The 25,776-nt window shown below is 35.4% G+C and overlaps 1 long non-coding RNA gene across 3 annotated transcripts in view; it reads right to left on the reverse strand.

Moving 5' to 3' along the window:
- Positions 1-25,776, reverse strand: part of LOC309632528 — a 239,948-nt gene that overhangs the window by 107,601 nt on the left and 106,571 nt on the right. For all 3 annotated transcript variants that reach the window (XR_014246950.1, XR_014246951.1, XR_014246952.1), the window contains exon 2: positions 13,986-14,097. This is a non-coding gene — a long non-coding RNA (uncharacterized lncRNA). The remainder of the gene's footprint in view (positions 1-13,985; positions 14,098-25,776) is intronic.

Consider the following 25,776-nt stretch of genomic DNA (forward strand, 5'->3'; position numbering starts at 1 on the left):
CATGTGTATTAATTAGGAATAGCTTGGGCTGCAAGAAACAATAACTGACCAAAAGTTTAAGCCAAGAGGAGTTTATGGAGAAAGGGGGTGGCTGGCCAGCATTTCGGTGATTCCTTTGGTTACAACAAGCCTACTACACATTTGGGAACCACATCCAAGTTCAAGTGAAACAGAAGTCAGGAAGGTGAAGGACTTCTCATTAGGAAGCTTCTCCTTTTATTTAGAAAGAGAAGCCTTCCCCAGCAGACTTCCACTTAACCACTCATTAGCCAGAACTGGGTCCCATGTATATACCTCTAGCTGCAAGGAAGACTCAAAAATCAAGTACTTAACTTTCCAGTCTCACAGTAAAAGAGGATGTAGGAGTAAGGATTTGCAGCATCTGTGATAGTGTACTCTACCTATAATGGGCTATAGCTGGTGACACATCCGTAAAATCACATGAGCTACACTTTTTTCCAGTGCATCCCATGCACCACTCACTGTTCACCAGACCCAACATATTGTAGTAACGGATACCTATTTGTTCCTCTTCTTTCCAAATAAATTTCCCTCTCCTCCATACCATATTTCACAATCAGATAGACAACAGCCAAATATTTTATTCAGGAGTCAGGAAGCTATGTCACTTATGGTACAGTCTTTATCAAAGACTGAACAATAGCCAGCTGTGTGGCCACAATTATACCACCTTTTTCCCCTCCTGCCTATGCGTCCCAGCCCTTCATTGAAAGACGACAGCAAAGGTAAATAAATCTAGCAGAGCATAATGACCCTGGGGGAGGCACTCTGACTTAAACTTGAAAGCCTCTCCTACTTATTAGCTGAATCACCTTCCTGAGCCTATTTCCTTACCATTAAAATGCAAATAATAATGGTATCTAACTCAAGCATGCTGTAAGGATTAAATGAGATAATAAATGTAAAGTGCTGTGCAAAGTGCCTAGTGCATATAATTGCTTAAACTTTTAAAAGTTTCTTTTTAAATAAAAGTTGTATCTCCATTTGAAATGTCCTCCCACTCCACCTGTATGTAGAAGTTTGAACGTGGCACCCCACTTCTTAAAAATTATCCTTTCCTAATTTAGTAACTTGTATCGCGTCTCTTTAAGTTTCCTTATAAATTAATATAATTTCTCAGAAAATTGTTGGTAGCCTTGGTGGAAGATTTCTACATCACTACAGGACCTTTGTTTTATGGCTTGTGATTGTATTGCTATTTCTTTCTGGCCTATATTTGACTGGACTGATTGGCCTGCGTGGACCAGGTATCTCACAACCAAAACAGAAGCAATGAAGCACACCTTCCCATAGTGAGAAGTTAAGCATAGTGCTTTTATGCATACTGAAAGGTAAGTGGTGTATTAAAAGCCACATTCACCCAAGAGCCAAATAATGAGGTTCCAGGGCACAAACCTCTGACTGGTAAAAAACATCGATGGGCAGAACAGAGTTCTTCCATTTTTTACACTGTACTTCTTACAACTGAGCTTTTGATGAAGATTCTAACTTATGTTCTCTAGTGTTCTCTGATAAAAATCACTGACCATTATCAAGTTTCACTGATGAAGGAGAGATTTTATCCTATATATAAGACTGAGATGGACAACCTAAAGTCGGCCTTGGGATTATCAATAGAACCTATGCTGGAAAGATGGTTTTTAATGCATTTGAAACTCTGAATATCTGCTCTACTTGTTTTGTTGCACTCCCTTCCTGCCTCTCTCTGGAAATCTCAAAGCAGGGAGCTGCCTCTGACATTAATAACTGACAGGTTTGAGGATACCAGGAAAGACTGTGGAGGGTATGTCTGTACACATCATGGTCTAAGTGAATGTCATCTCTCGGAGTTTGCAGCTGATATCTATGGACCTACATGTCTGTTCTCCTGTACCTGTAACACTCTCCCCTCCTCCCCCCACACACGTGGCATTCATATCTGAGACTGGCTTTACAGAGGGCATCTTCTCTGACCTTGAGGCAATTTTCTAGTTTCTTCCACAACTCTGAAGATTCTTCTACTTCCACTCCAGCTCTTGTTTCATGTCCAGTGCTCAATCTCCTTTCTATTTTCCCACTGTGTCATTATATGAGTCTTTTATTTGTGTCAAATAGGGCAGCATCAATTATTACAATTGACTTCTATGTTTAAAGTATTCCAGTCTCTGAAGCAAAAGCTGACAAATCATCCCAGGTACATTCTTATCAGAACACTATTACCTTGATGTATTACCACAGTAGGGTCTAGTAATAATGACAAATAAATGTGGAGAATGGGATAGAAACAAAGAAAACATAGATTGTATTTAATACAAGGGGAGGAAAATTCATTTTGTAACAAATTTTTAATCCTATTTATTTTAATTAACCTGAGATCAATTTCAACAAAATGTTACATTTTTGATGAGCTGGTATAAATGTAAAGCTGAATATTATCTCAGCCTTTGTCTCGGGTAACTTAGCAGCCCATGAAACACTGTACAGCCCTTCCTTCCCTATACCCTGTCTCCTTAACGGCCATCACTTTTATTCCACTTACGAATTGAGTATATAACTTTGATTGATGCCTGACCAACTGTCGAAGTAGTAATTTGTCCTTATTGCGTTGATTACCAAAGTAAAATATTGTCTGCATACTTCCTTAGAAACTTATATTTGAGCCTTACAAAGAGGAAAAAAAATGATTTCGACTGTGCTGCAGAGTTAAATAAATAGTTTGTTGTGGCATTATCGATCAAGGAGAGGGATAGGGTTTTAGGAGATTATTCCTCTGTAGTCCTTCTGCTTTCCAAATATTCCCCTTATAAATTAGACATGAAGACATCTTGATTGATGCAACTGATTGGGGAAACCCAGGTTTAACTTTTTCACTCTTGCAAATGTCGTTAGTTTATTATTTTCATTTTTCATACAGTTTCTTCAGCTTAACCATAAAGTCTACAATGAGCTCATGATTGTAAATATACTGATTTCATTAATTTCATGCTGTTCCTAATCCCTGTTTTTTTTCTTTCCTAAATTTTTTACACTGTTATATATTTTCATATGCTCTCTTTGCACCCTACATGTCTCTTTTGTAATTAATTACAACTGCAGTTAATTACTTATTTAGGCTCTGTCCTCCTGCCAGATTATAAATCCCGAGTCTCCCTAGCTGCAGTCCCCAGTTCCTAGAAAAGAGCCCAGCTAATCAAAGGTGCTCCATAAATGTCTGATATGAGTGCAAGCACGAGGGAGTAGATGAAGCAAAGCAACATACTTCCCATAGGGAGCATGTAAAAAACAATTTGGCTTTAGACAAACCTCATATCTCTTTTGCTCAGTTTTGTCTCTTTTTTAAGCCTCTGCACTTTGAGGGCAATTTAACTCATATGTTTTTATTAATCTACACTCAATTATTCGGAATGCTCAGGAAAACCTGTTTGATGTCTAAGAAACTTCACAAAAGAAACAAAGAGACACATTCTTTTATGGATTACACTTCTTTATTGTTTCCGTCTAAGAATAGTTTGAAACTAGAATTATTTTGTTCTCAGGTGAGACACACCTTCAATCTGAATTTCATCTAAAATTTAATTATTTTTCAAGATTCTCAGCGTTCAAGGTTGGCACTGGTGGGAAAACTATTCCAGGAGATTATAATTTGCAGAAAAATTAAGGGAGCTGATATGTTTTTAATCTACTTTTATCAGGGTTATTGAATTTTTAGTCTATCTGAACATGTATAGATATTGATTTGATTTCATAATTTTAGATAAGATCAGTACTGCTGCCTGCTCATATCTTGTAAATTTTGTTTCTCTTACCCTCATAGACTGCAGCATAATATACAGTCACCTGAACGTTGTCTTACAACAATTATGAACTCTACATAAACACATTTTTCTTACCACAAAATATCCTCTCCGTCACACCAATACCCTTAGCATGTTAGAGAGCATAAGTTGTCCCTCGGTATCTGCTCTCCTTTTCCTCCTTCATAATAAGCAATGCCTGATTTTTAGCTGGACCACAGCTAAAAGACTAAAAGACCCAGCCCCCTCTTATAATAATTAGGGATGAATACATTTTGACCTGTAGAACTCACTGAAAATTTTTCTTCAAATTTTTCGTAAGGGAGGAGTCATGCCCTTTTCCAGCTGTCTGCCTTCCTCTTTCCTGCTGGCTGAAATGCAGCATAATTCAGAAGTCTGGAACTTAACCAGCCAAATTGAGACCTAGAAAGCAGAAGCCAGAAGCTGAAGATGACGGTAAAAGCACACTAGAGCCTGGATCCTCAAGTATTTCGTGCAGCTGCCCTGCACACACTGGATCACCTATCTCTAGACTTATTTCATGCAAAAAAGGAGTAAATTTCTATTTTGGCCATTGTATTTGATTCCTTGAACTTATAGATGACCTAGTCCTAAATTAAAAAAAAAAAAAAAAAGATATGTAGAAAATAATTTAAAAAGAGAAATATGATGAAAATGACAGCAAATATTATCTGCCTATGACACTGCCCATCGGTAAAGGCAATGGAACTTTTGAAGAAATTACTATTTTCATCATTTTTTCTTTAAATTATTTCCTAGATGTGTCAGTAAGGAATAGTTGCACTGTATGTATCAGGCTTCTTCTGTCCTTCAAAAGAGAAAAAAAAAAAACACATTTTATGATTGGAGTGAGTATCAAGACATCTTAACCTAATAGTCACACTAAACTTTATTTATTCTGATTTGTTTTGCATTTTATTGTATATATTTTCATCCTTAATTATTTTCCACTTGCGTTCTTATTAACCTGTCGTCACCTTCTGTGTGGGAAGATCAGGAACTAAATATTTTGATGACCTGATGTATCAAATTAAATGAGGAGTCTCCCTATTCCATTTACAGTGCTTTCTCTAAGGCCAAGAGGCAGCTTATAGAGACTTGATGCCTGAAGGACAAAAACTACCTTTTCATAACCTAGTAGAATATATTTTAGGGCATATGAGGAAAATGTGTATGGATTAATTACCAAGCATTAATTATAAACAATTCATTCTGGTTGAACACAAAAATTCTTCTCCTCTAATAAATTTAAAAGTCTTCATTCTTATGAAGCAAGAAAAAAAATCACTGTCCTGCCCATAAGAGGCTGGCGTTCTCAGGATTCCTCATCACCAGACGAGGGTCATTGTGGGAGTCAGAGATTGTAGCGATGCATTCAAAGACTAACTTCCATTTTACCTTCATTAAAATAACTGAAATGATTAATATATGATAATGTCTCATAGTGTTCTTCCTCAACTATTTATCATGATATGAGATTATTTGTGCACAGGCAAATTGGGGAGCAACACAGAAGTCATAATGCATATTGTTATGGGGGTGGACATAAAAGCTCCCTCATAAGCAAGCACTTACACACGGGATAAAAAAAAAAACTTTAAGTACATCTCGGAAATGTCTCTCCTCTCTGTTTGTCCTTCCCTGCTTACAACTTTTTTTTTTCTTCGTTTACCTAAGATCTGTAAGAGGATGATCTCTCCTTGGAGTGGGCAATGTCCTGTGAACCCTTTCCGATCGCACAAGTGCAATCATCATCAGTCCTTTGTCAACACTTCTTAGTTTCTGAGCCTGCAAAATGGGCTTGAAAATGAAAGGCTGTAAAATATAGTCTATTATGCTAATCTCATTTCAAAGTAACACACATTGAAAGGGCACTATAATCCATATCCCAACCAGAATAAATAAAACACAAGAGTCTGCAGATACATAAGAAATAGTAGACTCTCTGGGCCTTAACAATCAGCATGGCATCCGGACCATTGACCGACGTGTTTAGATCTGTGAGTAACTGTCTTATTTTTATCAAGTGTGCACCTTGCTCAGTTTCTAGCAAGGCCTTCTCTTCTAGCAGGGAACCTCAAGCTCCTACAATGGAAACACCAAGGTAGAACTTTTGTAAAATAAACCAAGTCACATGTCCTATGTCTGAACTTATTTTTTAGTTATGAAGGTCTTTGGAATTGACCTTTATGTATGATTTTGAATCATAATCATATGATTTTGAACTGTTTTCACTAAACTAAAAACAAACAAAAAAACACTTCCAGCTAGATTAACATACATATGCATATATTAACATACAATCTTAAAACTACACTGCATGCACAAAGGCCACTGAAGTCTCTTAGACAAGTTATTATGACCACTAGAACCAAAAGAGTTTCAGTGAAGGTTGAGTAAACTAGGAAAAGGATTTGTTTATTATTTGTGTTCCTACCTTCTTTGAGCCCTGGTAACCCTGAATGTCTTAAAACTGACTTTGGATAAAACATTGTCTATGATTCTTGATCTTAAAAAAAAAAAAAAGCCTGTGCATACAGTCTTCATGGAAATCATAGAATCTCTTAAATTAGAAAACACCTCTATTTCTTTAACATTCCCCGTACTTCCTGAGCCCTTCTCATAATACCATAACAGGGAGAATTTGATGTCAGCATGACTTGTTAGTGGGGATGTTAACTTTGATCATTTAATTTTAAGGGGGTACCTGCCAGATTTCTGCACTGTAAAGTTACTAGCTTTTTGCTTTCCATGTTCTATTTATTAGCAGTGAATTTCTAAATTCAGCCCATACTCAATGGGAGTAGAATGGAGCTCTACCTCTTCCAGAGAGGAGTGTCAAATAATTTATGAACATTTGCTAAATTCACTGGGCGAAGATAATATGAAGCTATGCAAATATCCCATTCCTCCTTAAAGTTTCATCCACTAATTTTATACTGAGGTAACTTCCCTCAGTATAATCATGAGGAAGCATCAGACAATACAAATTGAGGGACATTCTATAAAGTGAGTGATCAGTATTTTCCAAAAGTATTAAGGTCATGAAAAACAAGGAACACTAAGAAAAATGTCACAAACCAGAGGAGATTAAGTCCACATGACAACTAAATGCAATGTGATACCCTCGATTGGATCTTGGAACAGAAAAAAGACATAAATGCAGCAACTGGTGAAATCTGAATAAAGTCTGTAGTTTATTTAACAGTATTGTACCAATGTTAATTTCTTAGGCTTAACTATGGTTATGTAAGAAATAAACATTAGGGGAAAAGCTGGATGAAGGGTATATGTGTACAGGAATTAAACTATATTTGTAACTCCTGTACAAATCTACAATAATTTCAAAATAAAAATATTTTTAAAAGGGTGTATAACAATTGAAACAGAACTTCATTTGAAGGATGGGAGAAGAAAGAAGTATAAAAACTAAAATTCTTATATCCTTTATGGGGAGCAAACTATTTTAAAATTGATTTATTAAGAAATTTCATAGGGCAATCATATTACAATATGTAAATGACAAAAACAGTACAATATATCAGTGTATCAAATCAGCATGTTGTACACCTTAACCTGACACTGTATGTCTAATATATTCCAAATAAATGAATAAATGAGAAATAGCAATCTACACATATAAGTTAGAAATAAGGACTTAAACACTAGACGTTAGGCCTAAAAGAGGAAAGTGATTGTCTCTGGGAAGCAAGACCAGCAGAAGAGTGCAGGGGGCTGCCTTTTTGTTATTACTGTCATAAGCCTTTTAGCACAATTTGACTTTTATAATAGACTGCATATATTAGTTTTACTTCAAAGAGTTAAAATAATTTTAGAAATAAACACATAAAAGGCTAGTAGATTCTTCAGGACCCTGAGTCTGAGAGAATTTCAAGGACCAGGACGAGGCACCAGATACTATCAGCAGTTAGTGGGCATAAGACCCACTGCCTCCCCGCTAACGGCAGTAAGTAGCATGGGCTAACACAAATACAAGGTACTGTTTAAAAGTCTTACCATACGATGTTGTAAAAATCAACTACTTGGAAATGTTCTGAAGCTCATGAAAATCAAGATGTCTTAGAAGTGTAACAGATTCTTTACCAGCCTGGCATTCTGCATTCTACTACAAAACATGGTTAAGTTCAACAGAGATCTATAAGCATAAAAAGCACATCAAATGCTTGTGAAAGGGAGATAAAAGCAAAAATAAATGTCTAGAAAAAATTTTCTCTAGGAAGACCAGGATTAAGGCCTTAAGGAAATGAAATGCTATGGATTTTGCTGGCATGCACTACTGTGAGGGAGAGGGGACTTCAATCTCAATTTCAAGATTTTTTTTTTTTAGCCTTTCTATTCTTTTTCGTTCTTCCAATTCCAGTTATTATTACCAATCACTTTCTATCTTCTCCTTCTCTCCTTTTTATTTACAATTTTTCCATGTTTTTCATCTTACTTTTCTTAGAATAGGTGTCTTCTGAAGTACACCTTTTATTTTAATGACTAAGAAGAGAGACTATTAATAATAGTGAAATAATGGGGAACATGACACTTAGAAGAAGAATAAGAAATCTTTAATGTAGCCATAATAATATTTTGATGGCATTTTGGTGATCATCAAACACTATACATAGAAGACAACTCAAGGATGTATAGAATTCTTTAGTGTTTAAAACCTTTGAGGTTAAAAAATGTGATTATTTTACTACTATTTTACTGTTATTTTTATTTTATCATTATTTAGTTTTTTCATAATTATCCTGACTTCTTAGGTTCCAAGAACATTTTTGAAGATACAATATGTAGGAGTTTTTGAGAAGTAAAGAGATATGATGTATGTTACTAGTTGCTATGTGTTGCTTCAATTCCTTTCCTTGTGTTTGTTTTTATGTTTTATTGCTAGATCCATCTGTAAAGTAAGTCTGGAGTCTTTGCCTCAAGGAATGAGTATATGAATATGTAAGTAATACTTTAATGTGATGAGATTTTCCTATTTGAATATAAATTTGATAGGCAATGTTATCCTAAATATCAACATAGTTCAAAACCAGATGATCACATTTGTTTACATTTCTAGATTCCATTTGCAACTATGTGATTAACTGAAAAAAGTATATAAAGATTGAAACATGAAAACTGTGTTTTTATTTAAGGAAATTTAGACTTTTTTGCTTCATATATTTTATTAAGCAGAGTTAAAGGCAAAAAGTGAAATTTAAGGACAGAGACCTAATTGCGCAGTGATCAACACTGTGTAGATACTTAAATTTTAAATTCTTTCTCAGAGTGCAATTATCTACCAAGGGTATGCCTACTTTCCTTAACCAAATTCAAAATTGAAGATGTTCCCTTCATTATTTTCTATTAAGGAAAAAGATAGTAAAAATAGCCTTTAAAAATCACGGTGACTACCAAGAAAACACGCTAAACTATGGGAAATGGGTTAACACTTATATTCTTTATTTATCAAAAGATAGTTCAGGATAAGGTCACTGAGAATTTGGCTTTGGTGAAGAAAATCATGAATAACATTCAAAGTGTATTTAATAAAAAAGACGGTCATACAAGGATTTCAGCATTGAGAATAGGTGGGGAAGCAGTGCAAATGAATCATACAAAGCCTATCTTTTAATTATACTGAAAACATTATGACGGAACAAAGAGTAATACTTTTTAACGTCATATCTCTGTCTGAAAACGACTGTCCAATAAAGATGGGAAAGAAACCTGACATCCCACTTTTGTTGGCAAATACCCTGACGATACAGCAGAGGAAAATTCGTATTAGAAAAAAGTTCATGACTGGAATAACAGAGGTGGATTAGGGCTCAATAAGTCAGCTAGTTCATGTCATTGCTTAACTGGGTAAAAGCAATTCATCCAAAGTCAACTGGCTAGTCTATTTTAATACCTCCTATAAAATATACCTCCTCCCGCCATCAGCTTTAGTAAATAGCTCCAGAGCATACAGGCCTATTTATTGAGAAAGTATTATCTCAAGGTTAAGAGAAAGAAATGCCTTACGTATTGAGGTAACTTTTGCAAACACTGTAGAACTTGTCAAATGATATATCAGGGAAAGTGTTTTTATCTAGCTTTATGGCTTTAAATACAATTTAATTTTACTACGACTTAAAAACGTATACCTCTGGTTCTCACCCTTCGCTTGAACTCTAGATTTGTGTATCCAGCACCTTACTTAGTATCTCCACTTGGTTTTCTAATACTCATCTTAAAACTAGCATGTCAAAAATTGAAAACCTACATACCTTCTTCTCTCTCTCATGCACGTGCACACACACACACACAAACATACACCCACATAGTTAGTTGGCTCCTACAGCCTTGTCATCTTAGTGAATGGCAACTCCATACTTCGAGTTGAACAGCTCAAAAATCTTATAGCTATCCTCTCCATTAGGAAATCCTTTTGTCTCAATCCTTTGAACATTATCAGAATTCCACCACTTTTCATCACCTCCATTACTAGCTTGTTCAAAGCCATTATCATCTATTAGATATTCAATTCCCATAACTTCCTGCCTGCTCCTTTCCCACTTTCACAGTAGCGTAGGGTAGGGTACTTGTCTACTACTAATTATAATCTCTGTGTCCTCCTGCACTCTATTCTAATAAAAGCCTCATGATCCTATTAAAACAAAATTCAAATCTTGTCATTCCTCTGCTCATAACTCTCATGATTTCCTACCTCATTCAGAGAGTGTCTTCTTGGTGGGGACTTTTCCAATCACTCTATATAAAATAGCAAGCTCTATCTGGCATGCCTTGGCCTTTCTGCTTTGCTTTACTATTTTCTCTAATACTTAGCACTATCTGACAAATTCTATGTTTAGTTATTTATATAATTCCTGTCTACCCTCATTAGAATCCAAGCTCCATGTAGGTTAAGGGCACATGTCTGTTTTATTTGCTGCTTTGTTACAAGCACCTAGAAAAGCACTCAGCTCAATAAATATTTTTCAATGAATAAATGCATCAAGCAATCAAAGACAAGAACAATGTTAAAAGGGTTGTGACTGAAATCCACTGTATGATGAATTATTATGGATTGAATTGTGCTTAAGTCCTAACCCCTGGAACCTATGAATTGGACCATATTTAGAAATGGAGTCTTTGCAGATGTGATCAAGTTAAGATGAGATCATATGAAGACTAGGCTCACCATAATCCAGGGATTTGTGTCCTTGTAAGAAAAGGGAAATTTGGACACAGACAACACACCCACAGAAGAATGTCATGTGAAGAAAGAGACAGAAGTTGGAGGAATGCATCTACAAGCCAAAGAATGCTAAGGATTGCCCCACAAAAGATAGGAATAAACAAGGAAGGATCCTCCTCTAAAGCCTTAAGGGGGAACATAGCCCTGCCAACTCCTTGATTTTGTCTTTCTGGTCTTCAGAACAGGCAGATAATAAAATTTTGTTGTTTTAAACGACCCAATTTGTTACAAGAGCCATAGGAAACTAATACATGAATGTTATACTCTTCTTTATCAAACGCTAGAATATTAGAAGTTCAGCTAAATCTTTAAATGGAAGGTTTTAAATAAACATATTTTAGATCTTTTTCCAGGACAATACTCACTTTGACCAACAACAGTGGTCTTGCGCTTTCAGTGTCCATTAAACTCATGAGACAAAATAGGCTTCACTCTGTAAATAGTCTTTACACAGTTTCTAAGAAAGCACGCAGGATAGACAACCTGGCACGCACAGGAAACACAGAGCAGAGGCGCATGACTCCCAGAAATAGCTGCTGACTGACACAATTTCTCCAAGTTGGGATGTACATGATCACAGGGGATGAAGTCTAATTGATATGGACCACCTTGGCTCATGGCAGCCATCAGCTTCAGGGTCCCACCAGCTTTTCTACCTTGCTAGACTCATAATCCTCTTAGAGGTATGGAACTAAATCTTATCTCTGATGTAGCTGACTACTCATCATTTACAGGTTATTCAATAAACAGTCCAGACACCCCAAGTATAGGTGCATAATTCATTATACATCAACCTCAGCAGGACTCTTATTTATCTTGCATCTGGCACGCACTAAAATATTCCCAATGTTTATGTTTCAAGGAGGAGTAAAGCAAGGGTCGAATCCTTAGATGTCCCTCAGGCAAAAGGAAAAATAACAGATCAGATAAATTACCCTTTCCCCACAGAATATAATACATAGCTTAAAAATATAATATATCCAAGACCTGTCTAGATGAATTAATGTTTTTAAAAGTTTATTTATTTGTGTAGCACATTATACACTTTAAAGCATTTAAATATAGCCACATTTGTCCTCAACAACTCACTGAGGCAAGATTGGTTACTTGGAATCTTCTTTGCTTAGTACAATCCCCCAAATGAAAAAATCAGTAGCTTACGAATGGGCTTCCTACTAAATCTTCAGACACCTATGATTAGGAGCCTGTTGCTGCTAATTAAGTCAAATTAGGGATGTTTAGATGTATTCCCAAATTTTGAAGGACAAGCTTATTAAAAATAATTAGTAACCTCTTGTTAACATTTCCTGACTCCACTTTAGATACTGTTTATTAGGAAGTTATAGTCATCGCTGCGGTCTAGCCCAGTATTGTGTAGGTATATTTTCCTAACCAGCTATGGGTGGCTCCTGGGTCTAATCTAAGGAATGTAACAACCTAATCTCTGAAATTTTGCCAGTCATCAAACAGAGCTACATCACTGTGGTGAACTCCATAGAACTGAACAAAAACTAGAAAGCCAAATCCCTTAAATTATTCCATAGGAAAATATACTACTACTTATAAGAATCTAGTTTATGTAAATCAAGACAGTATAGACTCTCCAGAGAGCCCCATTCTACTTCTTTATCAAAATTCTGTGACATCATTCTTTTATACATTGATTTTTTAAAATTGATACTTGTCAGTACATTTTGGTATGATAAATTTATTCTATCTACTCTTTCCTTTTCTGTAGAAAAAATGTGCATATGTATTTTTCTTCCTGATTTGATCATGTTTTTTGACTTTTAACAACACATATTTCCACTGGCATGCATTAATAGTCTCAGACTGCCAAAAAGTATTGCTAATTCAGAATAATTATTACATTCAATATAGCAAACACTCTAGTATGATATAGCTCTCATTCCCTCCTTTATTAAGCAAATATTTACTGAACACTTGCTATGTGCAAAGTACTAGAAAGCGCTAGGATGTTTATAGCAGTGATGCATAAAACATAATTACTGTCTGGTTCACAATCTGATTGAAAATAAGCCTTAATGTTATGGAATCCCTAAAAATGTACAAATTGCTATCACATCATCATCACCAATTGCTTTACACTATTTTCTGGAGTTTAGGTTTGAAATTTTAAATGTTTTCCAATCTAATATTTCAACATGGAACATAATAAGCATTAGGAAAGTTACTATATTAATAAAATTCCCTGGTCAAATAAGTTTGAGATACCAGCATACTATATTCCAGAGTATAATACTTCCTCAAAAGCTATGAGAAGTACTTCAATAAAGGAACCTGTTCATCCCATTGGTTCCAAACTCATTTGACTCTCATTTTTCCACATATTACCTAGCAAAATCCTAGAGAACCGAGATTTTGGAGAACACAATTTGATGGGTCAAATAAATAATAAATACTGATGGGTCTATTTGATTTAAAAAGTAGGCTTAAGTCATGTTATTTCCTAAAGTATTTATTCATAGGTTGAATCAATCTGTCTTAAATAGCTTTCTGCTTTTAGGAAGCTACCTCAGGTTGAGGAGTACTCCAATAGGGATTAGCTTGATGTTTTTTCCTCTTTTCTTTAGCTAGAGATGGTACCAAATACTTCACAATATAGCAAGTGAAAACCATTCTCTTGGAGCAGATTTACTCCTTTGTTAATTCCACAAGTATTTGTTAGCCCATTTCTGTGTCAGGTTCTGTGTTAGGCACTGGGGCCACAGTGAGAAGCAAAGAGACCAGGAAGCTGCACTAGTGGAGTTTAAAGCTAGTACAGAACAGACATTAATCCAATAACCACACAGACAAATGCATAAATTTCAAATGAATAGCTTTTAGGAAGAAAGGCTACTTTTTTTAATCTGACAAAAACCGATCTAATGGTCTCCCCTAGCTATGTAACTGTAAAAAAAGCAAATTACCTTCAGGTGATCCTTCCTCTTCTTGGAAGAATAATTTGAGTAGTTATTCACCTAAGCGTCTCTTGGCTTCTCCCTCAGATGATTAAATACCTTGATAGCGAGCTCTATTGTCCTGGGGAAGCAAAGTAGCAATGGAGTTATGCTTTGAGTAGCTTTGGGACACTACTGTTGGTGGTTCTGCACAAAAGCCGGACAGTTTTTCTGGAGCCAATCTCTAGAACTAGCCTTGATCCCGGGAAGGCTGGCTGCCCCGCATTTGGGGAAGCTGTGATCTTGAACTGAATGAATGACCTGGTAGGCCATGGGAGTAAGACTGGAACCTCAGGCCACCTGGGATATGAAGACCTCTCAGCTAAACTCAACACCGGCTATTAGCAAAACTGCTATGAAAGGGCTCTGACCTTCTGATACAAGCTAGACTAAAGGATCAGCTGCCTCCACTGAGTTACAGAACCACCTTTCAAAAATAACTTCCGGTATGAGAATGACTTCACAACTCACCAGCCGGCAAGTTCCACCAAAGATATTCATTCTTGAGTCTTGAGGCACAAGCACACTGTGTCTCAAGTCTCAATCACTTCAATCCTGTGAGGTAACAAAATCAGAACCCGGCTATTCCCACTTCCCTGGGCTAACCTAGCACCCAGTGGAAGAGAGCAGATGATGAAGTTCAAAGTGTTTTTACGTTAGGCTCCTGGCTCTATTCATCTGGCATTTCTCTTATCAGAGCTTGTTTTTTTGGAAACAGGAAATACAACAATGTGGGTTTTTTTTTCTTTCCCTTTTCTTATACATAATATTTGTTCTAGCCACAATAAGACTTCTACTTATTATGGGCTGGGAGATATGAATTAGGATCTTTAGAGCAGAAATATTAGAGAAAAATAAAGTTTCTGATCTTCATAATAGGATATTTTTCTGTTTTAAAGACAGACAACTATACTTAAAACAAAGCTTTATCTAGGAATAAATACTTTCCTAAATACTGGCTTGCACACATGGAACATATTGACCTACAGACCTGGTGAGCTACATCATAGAGTTCAACATAGAGAGCTCCAGAGCAAAACACAAGCCTGCCCCTCAGAGTCTTGAGGGATTTCAATGACAAGGAAGACAGCAGATAAGTAAGGCTGCCAGTAGAATGCATGTCTTGATCTCCTCTCTCTAGACAGACGCCCAGAGGTAGGTGGTGAATTTGATTGAAGCGGCTTGCAATGGTAGTGAGGAAATTGTCCCATAATCATATTTGGGAATCTACATGGAGACTGTTTAATAGGATGGTTTCACACCCATTAGGAGATGCATGTTGGAAAACTATGCACCCATCATGGTTAGGCGTAAGAAGGACTTACGTGCACCTAAGCTTCTCTTGGCTTCTATGAGGTATGAAGGGAATCACTTATCTGACTAACCCAGAGGAAAGGGGTTACAGAACACACTGAGTTGAGAGTGAACCAACAGAGCTGCCATGGATGCCGCCACCATGATCGTGGTGGGAGGTGACAGTACAATAAATACTACAGGGGAGACAACCTAGTACAAGGGCCGAGAGGAGGTGCTAGTCCAGTGGCCAAGACTCTAGGGGTTTTTTCACTGCCAGTGAGTGACTAGTTGCTTCCAAGTTGGCCAGAGTTAGATCACCAATTACCTACATCATAATCTTTCTGTTGAAACAATGTGGCTTCTGTTTTTCTTATTAATCTGGCCCAAATGGATAACAATCATATTGTTTTTAATCCTAGAAAAAGATCACGTGTAATTCAATTTTAGGTTAATTTCTTTCGAAGAAAAAAAGAGAGAGACTAAAACTCAAGACAAGTTACTCAGAAAATACTTCTCACACACTTAATACAGGAAGCTGTATCACTGATTAGATTCATATGGTTCTTTGCCTTCTTATATGTACACTTTTCAAATTCAAAAGGATTTCTCACGTTTATCATGCCCTCTTCCCTTACCCTGAGTGGGTATGAAATTCTGTCTATACTGAGAAATGCAACTGCATACAGATGTTTATCACGTTGGTTCCATATATCCTAACATTTGTAAAAAAATAAGTGGTTACTTGGATATATCAGCAGGTTTCATTTTACATGTGTGACAGAAGCATGGTCTAAAAATACAATACAGTATTTATATCTTAGCCTGGATGAGAGGCAAATTTAAGAGTAATCTAAAAATATGTCTCCAAGCAAAGTGAAAATTTTAAAGTAGAAATTTTCTAAATACAAAATAAATACATCTTCAAGGGAATGAGTTCCTTTTCTTTTAAGTGCCCATCTCACCATCACTTCTCCTAAAAGCATAGCCGCTACTATTTGTATATTCCTATGTGTAATTGGAATACTGAAATATTTGTGACGGGTAGTTAAAAAAATAATTAAACCATGTGTATGTTTCTGTATACCACAAATTGTAACATACATTTGATTGACCTGATAATAATACAAAAACACAATAACAGTTTTTTTCAGGGGTGTGTTTGAGAAATAAAAGGGCTACAAAACTGACCAAGACATCAAATAGTTTTACAGTGAATACAAGCAAAAAGGACACCTTGCATGAATGGTGAATGTTGAGTGATGCTCTAAGGGATTCAGGGGCTCTAACCTAACTAAAAACAACATCCTGAGAGGTGCAAGCAGGAAAGCATGCTATTATATCTCACTGGAAACATTCTGATTCTGGTGTCTCATTCTCATGACAAAGGTGGCAACCAGAATAGAGAACAGCACAGCACGGATCCATCCTCCTGACAAAGACAGGATGAAGAATGGAAAATAATGCAAAGTTAGCACCTTCTTGTTCAAATATATTGTAATCCTAGGGTCTTCTTCTCTTCCAGCAAGGATGTGAGACATTTAGTCTTGACAAAGTGTAACTGTGATCTTATAATTGGTAGAACTCCAGGCTTTAGAGAGTTTCAAGGTTTGTTTTACAAATAGGAAGGTGTATTATCATTCATAAGTGTTTTCAGTTTCCCAGAAAGGCTTTTTTTAAAAAAAAAGAAAATATAATTGTTATACCACAGAATCAGGGATATAGGAAGTAGAACCAGGATTCTTCAAAACTTGTGTTGTAGTACTCTTAGACTATTAGCAAGAGAAAATAATTTATGTTGTACAAAGATAGGGAAAAAAAATCTACAAATGCTGCAGTTATAAAATTTGTCATTGTAGCTAATAATAGTACAGAACAATAGCACAGTTCTATGTTTGAATGTGTGCTCATGCCATTGCGTATGTATGGATGGCAGATAAGCTAGAGATTGTAATAATAAAATAAATTTATAAGGGTCAGAAAAACAACTCATTGTCACGTCTTTGAAAAAATATTTTTCAAGGGTAAAAGCTCCACAGTGAAAGCAAAACTGAAGAAAGTTAAGTATTTTTTAAAAAATATAACTTGTAAGTAAACACTATTATTTGAGTATCTCTTTCACGCTCTGTAATAATCTGACTATTCCAAACTGTAATTAGGGAAATTCGCTACAAATTTAACAGGTTGTAACTGTTTAAAATCTTATGAATGTGAATTTTCAAACCTTCATTCCAAAATATTTTTTGCCACATTGAGATCTTGAACTTCTGAAATGACATTCTGAAGAGTTCTAGTAGCAATATAATAGAGGTTTTATATACCTTAATGTATTTAACTCTCACAAAACTTCTGTGAGAAAGGACCAGTTGTTATGGCCCAGCTGGGATGGAATCTTGAAGTTCGAAAACATGGAGTGAAGTTGGCACTAAAACTGGAAGTACTGTACTTGGAGACATGTACTGTGCCAAACACATGTGGAGAAATTTAAATCTATTTTTCATATGAAGAATGAAATGACCTGATAACTGTATATAATTTATTCATGAGTGGAAATATGAGAAATATGAGATACAAAAAGCAACTTATTGAAGGAGGTGTCAGCAGATCTGGATTTTGCATATATATACCTTCTACTTGTTTTTTGTTTTAAAGGTCTCAGCAGTAGTCAGCTTATTCAAAATGGGAAATCAGGTATTTAGATACCTGTCCCACTAAGCTATGTAGGTGAACATCTTAAAGATCTCATGGCAGAGACAATAACTAAGCATATTAGAGTCGCAGCTCAGTTTTAATTCCTGAAGCACTGTGCAGTGCCCCAAATAGAAGAAGAAACTACTTTGAAAGAAGAAACAAGTTGAAGCTCATTAGCTAAATCCTAGTTGGTGAGATGTCAGGGGGGAATCTGAATGTGATGTAACAGTGGGGATCCATGCTGCGTGCAGAGTTCAAGAAACTGAAATATTAAGTTAAACAAAAGGTATAAAAGAGATATAATCCAAAATAAAGAGAGAGACACACAGCTAATAGAAGTAAGCTTGAAACATTCTCAGAATGTGTAGGTACACAGAAAAAATGTCAACAATAATAACAACTGCTAACATTTTTTGGTTCTTACTCTGTCATAAGCATCATACTAAGTGCTTTATGTGCATTAACTCATCCTCACAATAATTCTATGATGTAGGATTGTTTTTATTATTATTAAGATTTTATCATTTTATATATAATGAGACTGGGACACAGAGAGGTTTAGAAGGTGCACATCTACTAAGGATTGGAACTAGACTAACTCAGGCAGCTGGCTGTAGGGTTTGTGCCTTTAGTAACTAAGATACAACCTCTTATAATGTTGAAAGCATTACCGATGGAGGAGGGAACCTAGAGAGGGCTGGCATTCCAAGGATTCCGTTGAAAACAATGTATGGCAATGATAATTTTCTTATTATTTAAATTGTGTCTTTTGACTGTACTTTAGGCTGACTAGGGCTGGAAAATATAGGTTGCATGTATAGAAGAAAAAAATGGAAGAGAAGTATAGGAAAAAGAAGAAACAGAAAAGGAAATGAAGGGAAGGAACTCCATCTAGAACAACACACATTCTACCCTGCTCCCTGTAGAATGCATTACTGGTTAGCCTTTGCTGCAAGGGCCCAAATGAACAAGAGCCAATATTGCAATTATTACCCTCACTGGATGCCATCCTGTGGGTCCTCATTTAGTGCTATTGCTTGTTTATATTTGCTAATAAGCTTTGAGTTATTGGTTCTGTTCCCAGTCAATTAGAAGTGGTTTACAGGAAAAGGAAAGAATGTGTGATTAGGGCAATCCAAAAGGTAATTAAAATATGTTTGGAATCCCTGTTATACAAATAATACCTCTTCATATTTATTTGTTCTGAGAGGCATTGCCGAATATCACTAAAAAATGGAAAAGTCAGATTCTTAGAATTTTTCATTAAAAGAAAGAACATCTTACTGTTTTCTTTAGAATGCACTGGAGAAGGAAAGCCTGGTGACAAGGCTGTCAGCTCACACTGCCCAGGTATACAATGACTGATGCTTGGAAAAAAAGGGTTGCAGCAATTAGAATGTGAAGAGTAAGCATTTAGTGTCTTTCATTTTGTGCTAGTTCTTCTAGTTGCTAAATATAGTGAAATATTCTAAACATCAAAACACTAACAAAGTCAATATCCTAGGATAATTTGGTATACGTAAGTGCCAAAATGTTAGCATTGATTTTTGCCCTTTTTATGTCATCTAATAGAAACCTAAGTGACTTAGCTGCTATTCCTGTGGTCCAAGAGATCATGTCCCTTTGATGTCCTCCACATCTGGAAGATTTTATTTTCTCTGTGCGAATCATTTAACTCCCCTAGGTCATATCTTCTCATCTCTAAAATGCAATAGATAAGATATTAAATTTTCTCTCTTCTTTATTGCCTTCTAATGACACTTTGTTTAAAGATTACTTTCTGTTCCTCTAGTGGCAGGGATAATTTTAAATGATTTTATTTTTGAATGTTTTATATTCAAATCTGTGCTAATGATTTCTATTATTAATATTGAGATTTAGTATTCAGACAAGTATTGGAGCGAACATGATAGAACTGATCTGTGAAGTAACCAAATAAACATATTTATGCCTATATGCATCCATCATACACAAGCAAGCAGCTGGAAAAATACTGTCAGAATGTTTTAAGCAAACACACCGATATGTATACAATCAAAAAAGCAATTGTATCTTCTGTGAAGCAACTGTCTTGGAAGGCTGTAGACTTTATTTCAACAACTACACCACTGTTCAATAAAGGTTTTTAACTTATCTTCTGAAATTGCCTTAAGAACCTATGGCACTTTTATGTTAATGCCTAAATCCTGGCAAAATTTTATCAATGATGAGTATGTCTGGTTAATCACAAAAGAGGATCTAATGTCTTACAGGGCTTACTGAATGGCTCTTACATAATACCGAAACAGGTATTCCAAAATTGTTTTGAACAGCGGCAGCATCACTGCAACGCATGTACTCATCTATGTCAGAATATGCTAAGATTCCTATGAATGAGCTTTCCCAAGGGAATTAATATAAAGAAGAATATCATTCATTTGGAAGTATGATTTCCAGCCTTTTCTTTTATAAATTCCTTGCTTTAGCATCTATACAGATTTTCTTCTATCTATAGAAAGAGTATGAATATCTGTCATAAAATAATTGTCATAATGTATTGATAAATTTATTCTTTCCATATTGTACGTATTTCAAGTATATATCAACACGTGTATAATTGTAGAATTATACACAGTTACCTGAAAGGTGGGACAGATGATTTAAGATGACATTTTTCTTTCTATCCTGTCCAATTTGTGTGATATTTTCTTTAATAGTATTTCTAAAAAGAAATATATTATTTGATAAAATTATTGCTCAACTGAATTCCATCCAAATGTCATCGTTTTTATGTGCTTAAAAGGCTTCTTATCCCCTATTGTTAAGTGATAAAAGATTATAATTGGACAAAAATAGATACTAAAATGAATGATTTTTAAATGTTTCAATAAAATTTAGCATAAAATGTACAGCAAATATAAAAAAGAATCTCTTTATTATTTAGAAATGAGATTTTAATTTTTCTAACTCATCCTATATATTTTATATATATTCATAAATATGTATGACATACACAAACACAGGTACACATACATTCTATTATTTACTACCTTTGGTTATTTCTATACATATACCATAATTTTTAAAAGGTTTCACTTTTAGTTTACATTGATGATACTGAATTGCTAGATCCTTAAATGTATTTCTACATGCTTTGATAAAATGTATATCTATATCATAAAGCTTTTTATATTGTTACTATGGGGAAAAAAGAAATTGCCTTCAGTTAGTAAATTTGAATCATGCTTTTTAAAATTCTCTGTTGAATCTAAGTAAGAAAAAGTTCTATGAATAAATTATTTTTCTAGAAAAATATGCTAAAGATAATTGTATAAATCTATGGTTGATGATCCTAGAATATATTTGAAAATAAATTTAATTGCAAAAGAAAAATACTCTGTCCATAATTTGAGAGAAATGAGGTACTTTTCATTAGAAAAGGAAATGTGGAGTATCTAAATAAGTTATAAATGTACATTTCCAAAATAGTAGATAGAGCATTATTTTAGCATTTATGTTATTCACTGAATACCAACTACACATTGCACCAAAACCATAGAAGACACAAAGACAATGGGCAAGATACCATCATTCCCTTCAAGAGGCCTATGTTCTAACAACAAACTGGCAAGAAAAATGTTATAATACACATTAAAATGTCATATATAAATACCCACATACTTTCTCTGGGGGAAAACAAAACTGAAGAGATGATCATCTCAACTGTAAGTGTTGAAGAAAATTATCTGAGGGACAAGCCATTTTGACTGATCCATGAAATTTAGTCCAGAGGCCTGTTAATATCCCATGTGTATTAGTTATCTATTGCTGCATAAGAAATTACCCCTACATTTATCAACTTCAATACACACTTATTATCACTCAGTTTCTGGGGAATCAGGAATCTGGGTAGCGCTTAGGTGGATCCTCTGCCTTACACTCTCTCACAACCAAGGGATCAGGCCAGGGTCTCCAGTTTAAGTGGTTGGACTGAGGGCCTCAGTTCTCTGCTGGTTTTGGTCAGAGCATACCCTCAATTAATTCCTTGGGGTATGGGGCTCTCTGCCATGGCAGCTTGCTTCTTCTGAGTTTGAAAGTCAAATAAGAGAATAAAGAGAGTGTGCTAGCAAGATGGAAGTCATAAGCTTTTGTAACCTGATCGTGGAAGTGAAATCCCATTACTTCTGTTGTATTCTATTGGTTAGAAGCAAGTCACTAGATGCAGCTCCCACTCAAGGAGAAGGTAATTGCCCATGGACAGGAATTCAAGGAAGTGAGGTCATGGAAGGCCAACTTAGAACTCTGCCTACCATACAGGTTAATAAAAATACATTTAGAAGTTCTATTAGAGAAAACAGGAATAAAAACTTTCAACTACATGTACTAAAGAAAAGTATTTTAGGGCACTATCCATTCAGATTGATCCTTGAAGTTTAGTTCAGAAGCCTGTTAACACTCCAGTGACTAAAAGATTTTCATTTTGCAGCTAGGTGTTACACAAGTGAGTTATTAAGAATTCCTTTTGACCTAGGATCATACTATTATGGGTAACTACTATTGCTTGAACACTTATTCTTTGAACTGCTATTCCCTGAGCCACCATGTAGCTATGTTCTCATTTAATATAATAATCTACTTATAAGATAAAATTGTATTTAGATGAGAAATACTGAGCACATCACCTAAAGTACTTCAGTGTAACACATGTTGCAGTAATAAACAGACCCAACATGCAATGGCTCAATGCAACCAAAACTTATTTCATGTTTACATAACATTCCAGTATCTGTTCAGGTTGGCAAGTGGGAGGATGAGGCAATGGACCCTCCCAAAATTTTCATCTAGGGACTCAGGCTGATGGTTTCTCTGCCATCTTCAATATGCATTCTCAAATAGTGTCAAAGGAGTTTCCAGAAAACCACAGAGGAATTCATGTAGACAGATCTTCAGCGCCTCACCTTAAAATGACACACATCACTTCTGCTCATGTTCCTCGGTTAAAACTCCATCATTTGGCCACCCCTCATTGAAAAGGAAGCTTAGCACCATGATCAAGTGGGATTTATCCCAGGGATGCAAGGATTTTTCAATATTCACAAATCAATCAGTGTGACACACCACATCAAAAAATTGAATAATAAAAACCATATGATCATCTCAGTAGCTGCAGAAAAGCTTTTGACAAAATTCAACACCTATTTATGATTTAAAAAACTCTCCAGAAAGTGGGCATGGAGGGAATATAATAAAAGCCATATATGACAAACCTACAGCTAACATCATATTCACTGGTGAAAAGCTAAAAGCATTTCCTCTAAGATCAGGAACCAGACAAGGATGTCCACTCTCACCACTATTATTCAACATAGTTTTGGAAGTCCTAGCCAAGGCAATCAGAGAAGAAAAAGAAACAAAAGGGATTCAATTTAGAAAAGAAGAAGAAAAACTGTCATTGTTTGCAGATGACATGATACTATACACAGAAAATTCTAAAGATGCTACCAGAAAACTATGAGAGCTCATTAATGAATTCAGTAAAGTTGCAGGATACAACATTAATACACAGAAATCTGTTGCATTTCTATACACTAACAATGAAAGATCAGAAAGAGAAATTAAAGAAACAATCTCATTTACCACTGCATCAAAAAGAAAAAAATACCTAGGAATAAACATAACTAAGGAGGTAAAAGACCTGTACACCAAAAACTATAAGATGTTGATGAAAGAAATCAAAGATGACACAAACAGATGGAAAGATATACCATGTTCTTGGACTGGAAGAATCAATATTGTCAAAATGATTATACTACCCAAGGCAATCTACAGATTCAATGCAATCCCTATCAAATTACCAAGGGCATTTTTCATAGCACTAGAACAAAAAATTTTACAATTTGTATGGAAACACAAAAGACCCCAAATAGCCAAAGCAATCTTGAGAAAGAAAAACAGAGCTGGAGGAATCAGGCTTCCTGACTTCAGACTATACTACAAAGCTATAGTCATCAAAACAGTATAGAATTGGAACAAAAACCGAAATATAGATCAATGGAACAGGATAGAAAGCTCAGAAATAAACCCACGCAGCTATGGTCAATTAATCTATGACAAAGGAGACAAGACTATACAATGGAGAAAAGACAGTCTCTTCAATAAATGATGCTGGGAAAACAGGACAGCTACATGTAAAAAAAAAATGAAATTAGAACATTCTTTAACACCATACACAAAAATAAACTCAAAATGGATTAAAGACCTAAATGTAAGGCCAGACACTATGAAACTCTTAGAGGAAAACATAGAACGCTCTTTGACATAAATCACAGCAATATCTTTTTCGATCCATCTCCTAGACTAATGGAAATAAAAACAAAAATAAACAAATGGGACCTAATTAAACCCAAAAGCTTTTGCACAGCAAGGGTAACCATAAAGAAAACGAAAAAACAACTCACAGAATGGGAGAAAATATTTGCGAATGATGTGACCAACATGGGATTAATCTCCAAAATTTACAAACAGCTCATGCAGCTCAATATCAAAAAAACAAACAATCCCATCAAAAAATGGGCAGAAGACCTAAATAGACATTTCTCCAAAGAAGACATACAGATGGCCAAGAGGCACATGAAAAGATGCTCAACATCCCTAATTATTAGAGAAATGCAAATCAAAACTACAGTGAGGTATCACCTAACACCAGTCAGAATGGCTATCATCAAAAAGTCTACAAACAATAAATGCTGGAGAGGGTATGGAGAAAAGGGAACCCTCCTACGCTGTTGGTGGGAATGTAAATTGGTAAAGCCACTATAAGATAACAGTACGGAGGTTCCTTTAAAAACTAAAAACAGAGCTACCATATTATCCAGGAATCCCACTCCTGGGCATATATCTGGAGAAACACATGGTTTGAAAGGATACATGTACCCCAGTGTTCACTGCAGCTCTGTTTACAACAGTCAAGACATGGAAGCAACCTAAATGTCCATTGACAGATGGATGGATAAAGAAGATGTGGTACATATATACAATGGAATATTACTCAGCCATTAAAAAGAATGAAATAATGCCATTCGCAGCAACATGGATGGATCTGGAGATTATCATAGTAAGTGAGGTAAGTCAGACAAAGACAAATATTATATGATATTGCTGATATGCAGAATCTAAAAAAATGATACAAATGAACTTATTTACAAAACAGAAACAGACTCACAGACTTAGAGAATGAACTTATACTTACCGGGGGGAAGAGTGGGAGGGAGGGATAGATTGGGAGTCTGGGATTGATATGTACACTCTGCTATACTTAAAATAGCTAACCAACAAGGACCTACTGTATAGCACAGGGAACTCTGCTCAATATTCTGTAATAACCTAAATGGGAAAACAATTTGAAAAAGAATAGATACTTGTATATATATAACTGAATCACTTTGCTGTGCACCTGAAACTAACACAACATTGTTAATCAACTATATTCTAATATAAAATAAAAACTAAAAAAAAAGAAATGTAGTCTTGTTCAGTAGCCTAAGAAGGAATGGAAAATATATTTTGTTGTAACAGTAGTTTCTACCATAAAGTAAATGTCAAGATTCTAAATAAGGCTGATATCACTCAGGTTGAAAAACTGCATGTACTAGAATGTAGTACACCTATGTATGTGCTGGTGCTCAGAGCATTTTGAGTTCCAGGTTCAGAAGAAAACAATCGAAATCACAGAGTGGTTGCTTCTACCAAAGGCAGTACAAGAAGGTGGTGTGCTTACTCTCACCTTATGATAAGCTCT

Source organism: Balaenoptera borealis, assembly GCF_965194805.1.
Source record: "Balaenoptera borealis genome assembly, chromosome: 7".
Taxonomy (NCBI): domain Eukaryota; kingdom Metazoa; phylum Chordata; class Mammalia; order Artiodactyla; family Balaenopteridae; genus Balaenoptera; species Balaenoptera borealis.